The sequence below is a fragment of the Gorilla gorilla genome, chromosome 14, assembly GCF_029281585.2.
Source record: "Gorilla gorilla gorilla isolate KB3781 chromosome 14, NHGRI_mGorGor1-v2.1_pri, whole genome shotgun sequence".
Lineage (NCBI taxonomy): Eukaryota > Metazoa > Chordata > Mammalia > Primates > Hominidae > Gorilla > Gorilla gorilla.
The window spans coordinates 85,156,261-85,172,248 of record NC_073238.2 but is presented as its reverse complement, the minus strand read 5'-3'; the positions used below and the strand labels follow the sequence as shown (position 1 = coordinate 85,172,248).

Here is a 15,988-nt window from a genome sequence, read left to right as displayed (position 1 = left end):
GAGACAGCATTAAAATGTTTCAAAGAACAATATTTGCATTTTTTTTCTATTTTTTATTATACTTCAAGGTCTGGGATACATGTGCAGAATGTGCAGGTTTGCTACGTAGGTATACATGTCCCATGGTGGTTTGCTGCACCCCCTCAACCCATCATCTACAGTAGTTATTTCTCCTAATGATATCCCTCCCCTTGCCCCTACCCCCCAACAAGCCCCAGTGTGTGATGTTCCCCTCCCTGTGTCCATGTGTTCTCATTGTTCAACTCCCACTTACCAGTGAGAACATGTGGTGTTTGGTTTTCTGTTCCTGTATTAGTTTGCTAAGAATGATGGTTTCCAGCTTCATCCATGTCCCTACAAAGGACACGAACTCATCCTTTTTTATGGCTGCATAGTATTCCATGGTGTATAGGTGCCTCATTTTCTTTATCCAGTCTATCATGATGGGCATTTGGGTTGGTTCCAGGTCTTTGCTATTGTGAACAGTACTGCAATAAACACAGGTGTGCATGTGTCTTTACAGTAGAATGATTTATAATCCTTGGGGTATATATCCAGTAATGGGATTGCTGGGTCAAATGGTATTTCTAGCTCTAGATCCTTGAGGAATTGCCACACTGTCTTCCACAATGGTTGAACTAATTTAGACTCCCACCAACAGTGTAAAAGCATTCCTATTTCTCCACATCTTCTCCAGGATCTGTTGTTTCCTGACTTATTAATGATCACCGTTCTAATTGGCATGAGATGGTAACTCATGGTGGTTTTGATTTGCATTTCCCTAATGAACAATGATGATGAGCTTTTTTTCATATGCTTGTTAGCCACATAAGTGTCTTTTTTTGGAAAATGTCTCTTCATATCCTTTGCCAACTTTCTGGTGGGATTTTTTGTTTTTTTCTTGAAAATTTGTTTAAGTTCCTTGTACATTCTAGATATCAGCCCTATGTCAGATGGAAAGATTGCAAAAATTTTCTCCCATTCTGTAGGTTGCCTGTTCACTCTGATGATAGTTTCTTTTGCTGGGAAGAAGCTCTTTAGTTTAATTAGATCCCATTTGTCAATTTTGGCTTTTGTTGCAATGGCTTTTGGTGTTTTAGTCATGAAGTCTTTGTCCATGCCTATACCCTGAGTGATATTACCTAGGTTTTCTTCTGGGGTTTTTATGGTTTTAGGTCTTACGTATAAGTCTTTAATCCATCTTGAGTTAATGTTTATATAGGTGTAAGGAAGAGGTCCAGTTTCATTTTTCTGCATATGGCTAGACAGTTTTCCCAACAGCATTGATTAAATAGGGATTCCTTTCCCCATTGCTTGTTTTTGTCAGGTTTGTCAGAGATCAGATGGTTGTAGATGTGTGGCATTATTTCTGAAGCCTCTGTTGTGTTCCATTGGTCTATATATCTGTTTTGGTACCAGCACCATGCTATTTTGGTTACTGTAGCCTTGTAATGTAGTTTGAAGTAAGTAAGGTAGCATGATGCCTCCAGCTTTGTTCTTTTTGCTTAGGATTTTCTTGGCTATATGGGCTCTTTTTTGGTTCCATATGAAATTTAAAGTAGTTTTTTTTTTTTTTTTTCCTAATTCTGTGAAGAAAGTCAATGGTAGCTTGATGGGGATAGCATTGCATCTATAAACTACTTTGGGCAGTATGGCCATATTCACGATATTGATTCTTCCTATCTATGAGCATGGAATGTTTTTCCATTTCTTTGTGTCCTCTCTTATTTCCTTGAGCAGTGGTTTGTAGTTCTCCTTGAAGAGGTCCTTCACATCCCTTGTAAGTTGGATTCCTAGGTATTTTATTCTCTTTGAAGCAATTGTGAATGGGAATTTGCTCATGATTTGGCTCTTTGTTTGTCTACTATTGGTGTATAGGAATGCTTGTGATTTTTGCACATTGATTTTGTATCCTGAGACTCTGCTGAAGTTGCTTAACAGCTTAAGGAATTTTGTCTGAGGTGATGAAGTTTTCTAAATATACCATCATGTCATCTGCAATCAGAGATAATTTGCCTTCTTCTCTTCCTATTTGAATACCCTTTATTTCTTTCTCTTTCCTGATTGCCCTGGCCAGAACTTCCAATACGATGTTGAATAGGAGTGGTGAGAGAGGGCATCCTTGTCTTGTGCAGGTGTCAAAGGGAATGCTTCCAGCTTTTGCCCATTCAGTATGATATTGGCTGTGTGTTTGTCATAAATAGCTCTTATTATTTTGAGATATGTTCAATCAATACCAAATTTATTGAGCGTTTTTAGCATGAAAGGGTGTTGAATTTTATCGAAGGCCTTTTCTGCATCTATTGAGATAATCATGTGGTTTTTGTCATTGTCCTGTTTATGCAATGGATTACATTTATTGTTATGCGTATGTTGAACCAGACTTGAATCCCAGGGATTACGCCGACTTAAATCGGGTTGGATAAGTTTTGTAATGTGCTGCTGGATTTGGTTTGCCAGTATTTTATTGTGGATTTTCACATCAATGTTCATCAGGGTTATTGGCCTGAAATTTTCTTTTTTTATTTTGTCTCTGCCAGTTTTTTGGTATCAGGATGATGCTGGCCTCAAAAAATGAATGAGGGAGGAATCCCTCTTTTTCTATTGTTTGGAATAGTCTCAGAAGGAGTGGTACCACCTCCATTTTGTACCTCTGGTAGAATTCAGCTGTGACTCCGTCTGGTCCTGGGTTTTTTGTTGTTGGTAGGCTATTAATTACTGTCTCACTTTCAGAACTTGTTATTTCTCTATTCAGGGATTCTACTTCTTCCTGGTTTAGTGTTGGGAGGGTGTGTGTGTCCAGGAATTTATCCATTTCTTCTAGATTTTCTAGTTTATTTGCATAGAGGTGTTTATAGTATTCTCTGATGGTAGTTTGTATTTCTGTGGGCTAAGTGGTGATCTCCCTTTATCATTTTTATTTTGTCTATTTGATTCTTTTATCTTTTCTTCTTTATTAGTCTGGCTAGCAGTCCATTTTGTTAACCTTTTCAAAAAACAAAGTCCTGGATTCATTGATTTTTTGAAGTGTATTTTGTGTCTCTATCTCCTTCAGTTCTTCTCTGATCTTAGTTATTTCTAGTCTTCTGCTAGCTTTTGAATTTGTTTGCTTTTGCTTCTCTAGTTCTTTTAATCGTGATGTTAGGGTGTTGATTTTAGATCTTTCCACCTTTCTTCTGTGGGCATTTCATGCTATAAATTTCCCTCTAAACATTGCTTTAGCTGTGTCCCAGAGATTCTAGTACATTATGTCTTTGTTCTCCTTGGTTTCAAATAACTTATTTATTTCTGCCTTAATTTCGTTATTTAGCCGGTATTCATTCAGGAGCAGTTTGTTCAGTTTCCATGCAGTTTTGCAGTTTTGAGTGAGTTTCTTAATCCTGAGTTCTAATTTCATTGCACTGTGGTCTGAGAGACTGTTTGTTATGATTTCCTTTCTTTTGAATTTGCTTAGGAGTGTTTTATTTCCAATTCTGTGGTCGATTTTAGAGTAAGTGCTATGTGGTAAGAAGAATGTATATTCTGTTGATTTAGGGTGAAGAAGTCTATAGAAATCTATTAGGTTTATTTGGTCCAGAGCTTCATTCAAGTCTTCAATATCCTTGTTAATTTTCTGTCTCGTTGATCTGCCTAATATTGACAGTGGGGCGTTAAAGTCTCCCACTATTATTGTGTGGGAGTCTAAGTCTCTTTCTAGGTCTCTTAGAACTTGCTTTATGAATCTCAGTGTTCCTGTATTAGGTGCATATATATTGAAGGTAGTTAGCTCTTCTTGTTGCATTGATCCCTTTACCATTATGTAATGTCGTTTTTAGTCTTTTTTGATCTTTGTTGGTTTAAATTCTTTTTCATTAGAGGCTAGGATTGCAACCCTATCTTTTTTTTTTCTTTCCATTTGCTCGGTAAATCTTCCTTCATCCTTTTATTTTGAGCCTATATGTGTCTTTGCATGTGCAATGGGTCTACTGAATACAGCACACCAATGGGTGTTGACTCTTTATCCAATTTGCCAGACTCTGCCTTTTAATTGCAGCATTTGGTCCATTTAGATTTAAGGTTAATATTGTTTGAGTGTCATCCTTGTGCAGGGGCCGTGCTATTCTCCTCTGTATCGTTCCAATTTTAGTATATGTGCTGCTGAAGTGAGCCCTAAGGTTAATATTGTTATGCGTAAATTTGATCCTGTGTTATGATGGTATCTGGTTATTTTGCTGATTAGTTGATGCAGTTTCTTCATAGTGTCAGTGGTCTTTATATTTTAGGTTCTTTGTGCAGTGGCTGGTACCGGTTTTTCCTTTCCATATTTAGTGCTTCCTTCAGGAACTCTTGTATGGAAGGCCTGGTGGTGACAAAATCCTTTAGCATTTGCTTTTCTGTAAAGAATTTTATTTCTCCTTCACTTATCAAGATTATTTTGGCTGGATATAAAATTCTAGGTTGAAAATTCTTTTCTTTAAGAATGTTGAATATTGGCCCCCACTCTCTTCTGGCTTGTAGTGTTTCTGCAGAGAGATCTGCTGTTAGTCTGGAGGGCTTCCTTTTGTGGGTAACTCGACCTTCCTTTCTGGCTGCTCTTAACATTTTTTTCCTTCATTTCAACCTTGGGGAATCTGAAGATTATATGTCTTGGTGTTGTTATTCTCGAGGAGTATCTTTGTGGTGTTCTTTGTATTTCCTGAATTTGAATGTTGGCCTGTCTTGCGAGGTTGGGGATGTTCTCCTGCATAATATTCTGAAGTGTGTTTTCCAACTTGGTTCCATTCTCCCCATCACTTCCAGGTATACCAATCAAATATAGGTTTGATCTTTTCACATAGCCCCATATTTCTTGGAGGCTTTGCTCATTCCTTTTCATTCTTTTTTCTCTAATCTTGTGTTCATGCTTTATTTCATTAAGTTGATCTTCAAACTCTGATGCCCTTTCTTCTGCTTGATCAATTCGGCTATTGATACTTCTGTATGCTTCATGAAGTTCTCATGTTAAGTTTTTCAGCGTCACCAGGTCATTTATGTACTTCTTTGAACTGGTTATTCTAGTTAGCAATTCCTCTAACCTTTTATCAAGGTACTTAGCTTCCTTGCATTGGGTTAGAACATGCTCCTTTAGCTCAGAGGAATTTGTTATTACCCACATTCTGAAGCCTACTTCTGTCAAATCATCAAATGTATTCTCTGTCCTGTTTTGTTCCCTTGCTGGCAAGGAGTTGTGATCCCTTGGAGAAGAGGCATTCTGGTTTTTGGAATTTTCAGCCTCTTTGCACTGGGTTTTCCTCATCTGTTGGATTTATCTACCTTTTGTCTTTGCTGTTGGTGACCTTTGGATGTAGTTTTTGCATGGACATCCTTTTAGTTGACGTTGGTGCTATTGCTTTCTGTTTGTTGGTTTTCCTTCTAACAGGCCCCTCTTCTGCAGGTCTGCTGGAGTTTGCTGGGGTTCCACTGCAGGCCCTGTTTGCCTGGGTATCACCAGTAAAGGCTGCAGAACAGCAAAGATTGCTGCCTGCTCCTTCCTCTTGAAGCTTCAACCCAGAGGGCCACCCACCAGATGCCAGCTGGAGCTCTCCTGTATGAGGTGTCTGTCAACCCCTGCTGGGAGGTGTCTCCTCATCCAGAGGCACAGGGGTCTGGCACCCACTTGAGTAGGCAGTCTGTCCCTTAGCAGAGCTCAAGTGCTGTGCTGGGAGATCCTTTGCTCTTTTCAGAGCCAGCAGGCAGGAACATTTAAGTCTGTTGAAGCTATGCCCACAGCTGCCCCTTCCCTCAGGTGCTCTGTCCCAGGGAGATGGGAGTTTTATCTATAAGCCCCTGACTGGGGCTGCTGCTTTTCTTTCAGAGATGCACTGCCCAGAGAGCAGGAATCTAGAGAGGCAGTCTGGCAACAGGGGATTTCCGGAGCTGCAGTGAGCTCCGTCCAGTCCAAACTTCCCGGGAGCCTTGTTTACACTGCGAGAGGAAAATTGCTTACTCAAGCCTCAGTAATGACAGACACCCCCTCCCCCAGCAAACTGGAGCATCCCAGATTGACTTCAGGTTGCTATGCTGGCAGCCAGAATTTCAAGCCAGTGGATATTAGCTTCCTGGGCTCCATGGTGGTGGGATCTACTGAGCTAGACCACTTGGCTCCCTGCTTCCAGCCCCCTTTCCAGAGGAATGAACAGTTCTATCTCACTGACGTTCCAGTCACCATTGGGCATGAAAAAAAACTCCTGCAGCTAGCTTGATGTCTGCCCAAACAGCCACCCAGTTTTGTGGTAAAAACCTAGGGCCCTTGTGGTGTAGGCACCTGAGGAAATCTCCTGGTCTGTGGGTTGTGAAAACCTTAGGAAAAGCATAGTATCTGGGCGGGATACACTGCCCCTCAGGGCACTGTTGCTCATGGCTTCCCCTGGTTAAGGGAGGGAGTTCCCTTAGCTGTTGAGCTTCCTGGGTGAGGCGATGCCCCACCCTGCATCTGCTCGCCCTCCATTGGCTGTACTCATTGTCCAACCAATCCCAATGAGATGTACCAGGTACCTCAGCTGGAAATGCAGAACTCACACTCCTTCTGCATGGGTCTTGCTGGGAGCTGCACACCAGAGCTGTTCCTATTGGGCCATCTTGCCCAGGAGTCCATATTTGCATTTTTAAAAAATTTCTGCTGTGAAACATACCAGACCAGTAAACATGGGCTGTGGCAGAGTGCTGGAGTCCTGAATCACCTTTGTTTCTTCTGTGAGTCTATAGAGCTTCCCAGATTGTGAAAAGATAACTCTAGTGGATGGATATCCATCTGAATTTCTCTTCTTAAAGTCTTGTTTTGGTGATTACTGTTCGTTATCATCCCTGAAAAATCGTTAAGTCTTCTTTTCTTTGTTGCATGAATGGTAGTAGAAACAAGTATTACAAAAGTAGAAAATAAACTAGTGCTACTATTAGTAGTAGCCTACTCTTATTAGGCTACTCACAAAGAAATAGTAGGCTACTCACAAAGAAAATGAACAAAACATTTAAGAAGCATATTCTTATGAAAGGAAATAACTGCCATCAGAGTTCAGGAAATAGAAAATAGATATTCTTAAATTGCTCGTTCAATTAGACACATTTCTTCAAAATTTGGAAATCACGCCAAAGAATCATAAAGTACTGTCCTTGTAAAAGCCATAGAAAATAGTTGCGTCACATGAAAAACAAAGCAAAGCAAAAATTTTATTTTTAAGATAACAAAGAAGCATAAAAAAGCCAAACCCGGGTATTTTACTATGGTATATTCTTCATAATTTTGGCAGCCTTGTATATATTTCAAATTATATATGTTTATGTGTTGCAAGTTAAAGCAGGCTTCTTTTCTGCTCTACACATTTACAGTTTATTTTCTTGTATAGTAAATTATTAAATTATTTTTCCATGGCCATGTTACAAAAAGATTCTACATTTGACATTTATTTTAAAGCTCCTATAGCCAGGCTTCCCTCAGTTCGCCCTTTACTTTGAGCATAGGCTGTCACAAGCAAAATTAAGCTCGTCTTTTCAGACAGTGCCTGGTGGGCATAGAACCACCACTCTGCCTTGCTATCAGATTATTTTGCCTGGAAACCCAGATACTGCTTTTCTTTCCTTAAAAGCAGTTAGGCTTTGAGAAAACTCTAAAGTGATTTTGAAGGTGTAGAAGGGAAGAAGCAAAACAAATCTTTTGGAAATGATGTAGCTAATTAGAGGACACAATGTTAGTATTCTAAAAAGGAAAAAACTCTAAATCACTATGCTTTTGTTGACTAATGTTATAGTATAGCATTGTTCATATGAAAAAAAAGGTGTTTGTACACTATTGCAGGCTCTTTCTCCACAAATCCCACTTAGTAAGATTCTTGAGAAAGCTTCCTTCCTGGTTTCTGGGATAATAGAACAGCAGCTGGTGAAGAAGACACACAAAATGACTTCCAATCTCTTTACTCTCATCTCCAGTTGTTGAGAGATAATTGTCCATGAGTCTTTGTTTGCACACAGCTTACAAGTAGAGGCATGGACAGTCTTTTGTTTCAGACTATTTTTCAAGAATATTTTATTTGTTTATTTATTTTGAGAAGGAGTTTCACTCTTGTTGCCCAGGCTGGAGTGCAATGGCACCATCTCAGATCACTGAAACCTCCGCCTCCCTGGTTCAAGTGATTCTCCTGCCTCAGCCTCAGGAGTAGCTGGGATTACAGGCATGCGCCACCATGCCCGGCTAATTTTGTATTTTTAGTAGAGACGGGGTTTCTCCATGTTGGCCAGGCTGCTCTCGAACTCACGACCTCAGGTGATCTGCCTGCCTCAGCCTCCCAAAGTGCTGGGATTACAGGCGTGAGCCATTGTGCCTGGCCTTTCAAGAATATTTATATAGTGAGCAGCTTTGGAAGATAGAGAAAGTCTCACTCTCAGGAAGAAAAAACAGATATATTTGCTGCCAGTATGACAAACATAATGTCTCCTGTGGGGCAAAGTTTAGGAAGGTTTGTATGTGCTTCCTTATAAGTTCCCGATATGGTTTGGATGTGTGTCCCCTCAAAATTCCATGTTGAAATGTGGTCCCCAGTGTTGGAGGTGGGGCCTAGTGGAAGGTGTTTAGGTCATGGGGGCACATTCCCACCTGAATGGCTTGGTACCCTCCCTGCAGCAATGACTTCATGTCAGAGCTGGTTGTTTAAAAGAGCCTAGTACCTCTCTTGCTCCTTCTTGCTGTGTGACACACTAGCCCTCTTCCCTTCTGCTGTAACTGAAAGCTTCCTGAGGCCTCACCAGAAGCCAAGTGAAGGCTGATGCCATGTTTGCACAAACTGCAAACCATGATCCAAATAAACCCCTTCTCTTTATAAGGTAGGTATTCCCTTATAACAATGCAAAACAGGCTCAGGTATTCCTTTATAGCAATGCAAAACAAACTAACACAGTTCCTAAGTTCTAGATTTCTTACCTGTAACACCTAGCTGCCCATTGTGCTGTCCCCACTGGATTCAGGAGTGGGGCAGTAAGAAAAAATGTGGACATAAAAGTTCAGTCTGTTTGCTCCTTTGTGGATAAAACAGTCCTTTGCCTCTGACCAAGGATTCTCAACGCATTTATGAAATTGAGGCAATCTCACTCGTTAGCTTTAAGTAAATATTATTTCAGACCCAACACTGTTCTTGACACATCCTTCTAGAACAAAAGCCTTAATTTGCAGAGAATAGGAAATATAGCTTGTTGCTCTTAGATTACTGGAGTAAACACTGTGTAGCTGAGGGAAGCAAATAAAAGAAGATTTTAGTTTTGAAGGAGGGTCTGGAATACATGTTTTGTGCAGAACTTTATGTCAGGAAGTGTCAGGGCCACTGAGAGGGCCATATCTCTGATTCTCAGGATCCCAGAGCTTGTCTAAGTCTGGAGCTTAATCATGACAGAGAACTCCTCCACCACCCCATCATCAAGCTAACAAGCATCAAATGACAAGCAAAACACTTAAAGCTGAAGGAGGGGATGATTGAGAACACTCTCTGGCACGTGGACTCCTACCTGAAAACACATAGTAAACTAGAAAAACATGAAGCCTGTGCTGCACTGAGGATACCATAGCAGTAATAATGCCCAAATCCAGTCGCATTTCTTACTAGATTGACTGCAACCCTCACACTAAAAACTCTAATAGAAGAAAGACATGTTCATTTTGAGGGCATAAAATGTGTTAACCTCAGGTTTTTTCTGTCTTATACAAGATGTCCAGGTCAAAAAATTTTTAAATGACAATGCACGTTAAAAGGCAAGAAAACCCACTCCCAGGAGACAAAGCAATCAACATAACAATACTTACATATAAAATATTAGGGGCCTATAGCGAATTTTAAATAACTATCATTAACATGTTAAAGGCTCAAATGGAAAACATGGGCCATGTGTAAGATAGATGAATAATTTTGGCAGAGAGATGAAAACTATAATAATAAGCTTAACAGAAATGCTAAAAATAAAAATAAAATTATTTGAAAAGATAATTGAGATAAAGGATGCCTTCAGTGAATTACTCGACTAATGTTAAAGAAAGAATTAGTCAAGCTTGAAGATAGGTCAGTAGATATTTACCAAGCTGAAACAAAACAAATAAAAGAATAAAAAAGTAAAACCTAATAGTTGTGGGGCAATATCAAACAGCCTAACATATGCTATTGAAATTCCAGAAGAGCAAGAGAGAAAGAATGAGGCAGAAGAAGTATTTGAAATATAATGGTTGAAAATTTGCAAACATTAATGAAAGACAATTATCATAGATCAAATATGTTCAGAGAACACCTGGAAATATCAACAACAAAATATATACTTGTGTATTGTATTAGTCCATTCTCACATTGCTATAAAGAAATGCCTGAAACTAGGTAATTTATAAAGAAAAGTGGTTTAATTGATTTATGGTTCTACAGGATTTATAGGAAGCAAAGCAGCATTTGCTTTTGTAGAATCCTCGAGAGAGCCCACACTCATAGCAAAAATCAAACGGGGATCAGGAGTGTCATAGGGCAAAAGCAGGAAAAAGAGAGAGAGGAGGGAGATGCCACAGACTTTTAAATGACCCGATCTCATGAGAACTCACTGACTATTGCAAGGACAGTACCAAGGGGAAGGTACTAAACAAATTATGGGAAATCAGCCCCCATGATTCAATCACCTCCTATCAGGCTCCATTTCTATCTTTGGGGATTACATTTCTACCTGAGATTTGGGTGGGGACAACACCCAAACTATATCATAAATCATATTTGAATTCCTTTAATCCAAAGACTAACAGAAAATCTTCAAGGCACACAGGGAAGAAATATACATTTACAAACATACAAAAAAAGATAATAATGACAAGCAGACTTCTTATCACAGCCCATGCAAGTCAGTAGACAGTGACATGTTGTCTAAAAATGCTGAAACAAATGAAAAATACTGTCAACCCAGAATACCAGGCAAAAATATCTTTCAGAAAAGTAGGAAAAAGTAAGATCTCAAACAACCAAAAATCAGACAAAATCCACTGCTAACAAGTGTATATTACGAGAATATTTATAGAAAGTTTTTCATGAAAATACAATATGAAATAAAAAAGAAATCTTGGATCAACATGAAGAAATGTAGAGCACTAGAAATGGAATAAATAAAAATAAAATATGTTTAGTTTAAACCACTCTAAAAGGTAAGTGATTGTCTAAAGTAAAATCTTTAGAATTGTAGTGCTAGTTCATGTTATTTGTTAATGCAAAAATACATGATAACACTAGCACTAAAAATGAGAGGTAGAAATTGTTAATATAGTGTTACTAGCCCTTTATGCTGTATATCAACTGTTATTAAGATAGACACTGATTAAATAAAGATGTATAATCTAAATTCAATGGCAACAATTAAAATGATATTTGAATGAGTACAAATAAAAAGTCTATGGTGGAGATAAAATTGAAGCATAAAATTCTCATTTACCCTATGAAAAGACACAAAGAAGATAAAATATATAAAGAACAGATGGAAAAATAAAAACAACTGGCAATTTGAACTTAATCCAACCATATCAAATCAACACTTTCAGTTAGAGTGGTATGAATATAAGAATTAATAGAGTTGTCAGATTTGATAAAAAAGAAAAACAGCGAGACCCAAATATTTGCTGTCTAAAAGAAAGTTGATTTAGGTGTAACCATAGGTCAAAAATATAATGATGGAGAAAAATATACCATACCAAATTTGACCAAATGAAAGCTGGATTATCTATGCTAGTATCAGAAAAATTGGACTTTAGAACAATGAAGATTACCAAGGATGAAAAGAGGTATTATATAATCACATGGAAGTTAAATCTCTAAGACACAGCAATACTAACAGGTATTTACCTAATAACAGATTTTCAAAATAAAAACAGCAAAAACTGTTAGAATTGAAAGGTGAATAGACAAAGTTGCAATTTTAGCTAGAGACTTTAACATTCTTCTCCTAGTAATTGATCGAATAAGAAGACAGAAAATTATTGTGTACACATAGAAGATACAAAGATTATCAAACAGCATAATCTAGTCAATATATACAGAGGACTTCAAGAAATATTATTTCAAGAGCATAGTGAACATTTTTTATAGGGACACACAAAATATACACTAAAATAGACCATATATTTTTTAGAAAATGTAGAAATGTTAAAGGATAAATATAATAGTAAGTATATTAGTCCATTTTCATACTTAATTTCATGAAGAAATACCCAAGACTGGGTAATTTATAAAGAAAAAGAGGTTTAATGGACTCATAGTCCCACAAGGCTGGGGAGGCCTCATAATCATGGTGGAAGACTAAGAAAGAGCAAAGTCATGTCTCACGTGGTGGCAGGAAAGACAGTTTGTGCAAGGGAACTCCCATTTACAAAACCATCAGGTATTATGACACTAATTCATTACCATAACAGTAGTGAACAGTATGGGGTAAACCGCCCCTATGATTCAATTATCTCCACCTGGTCCCACCCTTGACATGTGGGGATTAGTATAATTCAAGGCAAGATTTGGGTGGGGACACAGCCAAACCATATTAGTAAGGTTATTCTCTGAAAATAATATAATTAAAATAGAATTCTGTAATTAGATATCTTGAAAATTCAAAAATATATGGAAATTTAAAACTATTCTAAATAACCCCTGAGTCAAAGAGAAAGTGTCTAGCAAAGTTCTAACACATTAACTAAATGACAAGAAAAATACAGCAGCAGGTTCTTAAATAGTTGTTTTGTTCAACGTCCTTTGTTATAATGTTGATTAGAGGAAAAAAAATGGTTCACTGTCTGTGTAGTTTGCTCATTCTCCCCATGTCTGCCTTGTTTTTTTCTGGGTACTCTGGTTACCTCTCACTTCCTAACGATCTGCACATTAGGTGAATTTTGGCTTCTCTGAAGCATTCCATTGTGAATGTGCGATATGTATGCACGTGTGTATGTGTGCGTGAGTGTGCCCTGTGATGGGATGGCATCCTGTCCAGGGTGGTTCTTGCCTTGTACCATGAGCTGCAGGGATAGGATCCAGCTGCTTACTACCCTGAACTGAAATAACTGGGTGGATAATTATCTTATTTGTTTTAATTAATCTTTTTTTAACTGCATGTGTAGCTCACATTTATTTGAATGATTAATATTAGAAGTGTTTTGGTCTTCATTGAGAAGTTCGCAGATGTTTTTGTGACCAGAAAACGTATATTATAGGAACTTAACTCTTGTTTGTATAAATTAGCCTGTGGTAAAATTGGTTTCTTTATACATCATTTTGCTGAAATTTTCAGTTTTAAAGAACCTATAGGGGATGTTAGGTGATGACTCACTGTACACAATATCAAAACTGGTAGGATATAGCTAAATCACTGCTTAGATGTACATTTATAGGATAAATGTAGTTAGAAAAGACAAAAGTCTCAAACCAGTAAGTTCAATAATATGAACTCTTATCCTAAGAAATTAGACAAAAAAAGAACAAATTATACCCAAAGAAAGGCTGATTCAAGATTTGAAAACCAATTATTGTAATTCATCATATAATGGACTAATGAAGAAAAATATGATCATGACAAAAAGTATTAAAAAATCTTGTAAAAAATGAACATCCATTCATGGTAAAAACTCTCAGCAAATTTGGAATAGCAGGAAATCAGACTTAATAGTAAAGATGGATAGCTTTGACAATAAGATCAGAAACATAATAATATCATTCTTACTACACTGATTCAACACCCTATTGGAAATCCTAGTCAGTGCAACAAGGCAAGATAATAAATGGCATAAAGATTTGACATGAAAAAGCAAAAACACAAAACATGTCTCAATTCACAGACAGCATGAATATCAGAATACCCCAATGTTTATGTTAACAGAATCAATTCCCAGAAAGTTCCGTAAATGAAGCTGTCACTAAAAACGTAGTATGTTTAGTCATGTTTGTTATTTATTCCATGGTCTGAATTGTGAGAGGTGTTGCATTTAGAAACAAACGAATCTACTGAACACAAAGAATCATCTGAAAATACACCTTTTTGGAAAACTTTCCTACTAAAATCTAACTTTTATTAGAACCTATTAAAAATTAGATTTGGTTATTTCCCTTGTAAAGCAAGGTCTGTAGAATTTCATGACATTCCTTCCTAGGTTCCTTGAAAAAGGATGTGAGCCCCGAATGAATCTTTTTAAGTATGAATTACTTTTTAAATAGTTTCTCCCTATGTAAACCCTTTGACCATGGAGACTTGAACAATCACTGCTTTCTAAGAATCATGATAGTAGTGATGTCTCGCCCTTATGTGGAAACCTGGATAACCACTAGAAAGTACTTTCTCTTTCTGAAAAACAAGTGATACATACACACCGATCATCTCAATAGTCTGAGGGAAGGAATGTAATGAAACGAGATTCCTCAGAGAACCAGTAAAAAAGGAAAGGAGTTCTTATTATTTCTACACTCCTGAACATACCCAACTACAGCTTCAGCAATACCTTGAATCTCTGTCCTTTTAGCCCAGGCAAGGCTCTGACAAATGGAATATTTTCAGCTATTAGGAACTTCCCTGACACTTTTTCTATGCTTTGAGCTTTCACGCAAAGCTTTCACTTGAGATATAATGAGCAAAATGGCTGTAAGGTGTCAGCAATTGGAAAGTGTTGTGTAAGGGATGACTTTTCCTACACATCCATTGTGAAGGTGTGTTAACTAGATGGCTTTAAAAATAGATCCACTTTCCCTTTTGTCTTCTTAGATTTGATCCTATTACAATCAGGAGAAAAATATATTCTCTATAGAATGCAAACTGCAAAATGTTACCAAATCTTTAGAGTTGAGGTATTACATGTAACTATGAGCAAATCATAAGGAAGTTTATGAAGTCTTTTTTAATACATAGAGAAATATACCTAATTGAGAAGCATATACACAGAAGTGATAATATATAAATCTTAATTTAGGTATTGTCTTTTAGGTCAACCATTTACTTTTCACGCTTTGTCACTGAGAGACAGATGAGAGGAACCCACTGACGATATTTATTCAGTCTTTCATGCTGAGCTTTTGGTATCTAAAACATATAAGTGATTTTGACAGCTATCATTTATTATTTTAATTAGGATATAATTAGATGACTAATGGATAATAAAGGATAGAATAAACGGTTGCATTTTAATAAGAAAATAATGTACATAGCTAATTTTATAGGGCCCATTAATAGATTCTTTTAACAAATAAGAGTTTCAACAAATCATTTAGAGAGTCAAGTCTCCACACACATTTACAGCTTAACATACATACTCATACACACATTCTATTTTAAATATACCCACATGAAAATACATGTAATGAATTTCTCTGTTTTATTCCACCTAGAGTGCAGTTCAGCCTCATCTTCCATGCCAGCCCTCCTCTGTCATGCTCCTCGCTGCTTCCCGGCCTTCATTTGTGATCTTTTTTTTCCATCTTTAACTTGCTAGAGTTCAAATGCAAAATCATTTCTCAAGGAGCTATTCTCTTACTTTCTAATTTAAATTTTATAACTACCCTCCTTCCCTTATTCTTATCACAGTTGGTAATTACTTACTATCTGTCTATTATTAAACACCAGTCTCCCTAGCTAAATTGTGAGTACTATCATGATAAGATTATTGTGAGCTTGGTTAATCATTTTATGTCTAGGGTCTAGCAGAATGCCTGGCATGGAGAAGATGCCATCCTCAATATCTGCTTCTTCCCTAATTTTTCTCATTTTTGTAAAGAGGATAAGGGCCAAAGATATGCTTCCTCTCTTTCTCTCTCATTCCTTAGCCAAACCATTGGCAAATCCTACCCAGTCTTCTTTAAATGTGCACTATCTTAAAATATGCTCTAAATTATACATCTGAGTACTTTTCCCTCCCTTTGCCTCTGACAGGCTCACCCAATCCTTTATAATCCACTGCCTGGGTTGCAGCAATAATATTCTAAATAATTTATCTGCTTTTCTGCTTGTTCCC

At 37.4% G+C, this 15,988-nt stretch overlaps 1 non-coding gene across 1 annotated transcript; it reads right to left on the bottom strand.

Moving 5' to 3' along the window:
* Positions 1-4,043: 4,043 nt before the first annotated feature.
* Positions 4,044-4,150, bottom strand: LOC115930521 (U6 spliceosomal RNA). The gene has a single exon (XR_004067152.2). It is a non-coding gene; the product is annotated as a U6 spliceosomal RNA (small nuclear RNA).
* Between the last annotated feature and the right edge of the window lie 11,838 nt (positions 4,151-15,988).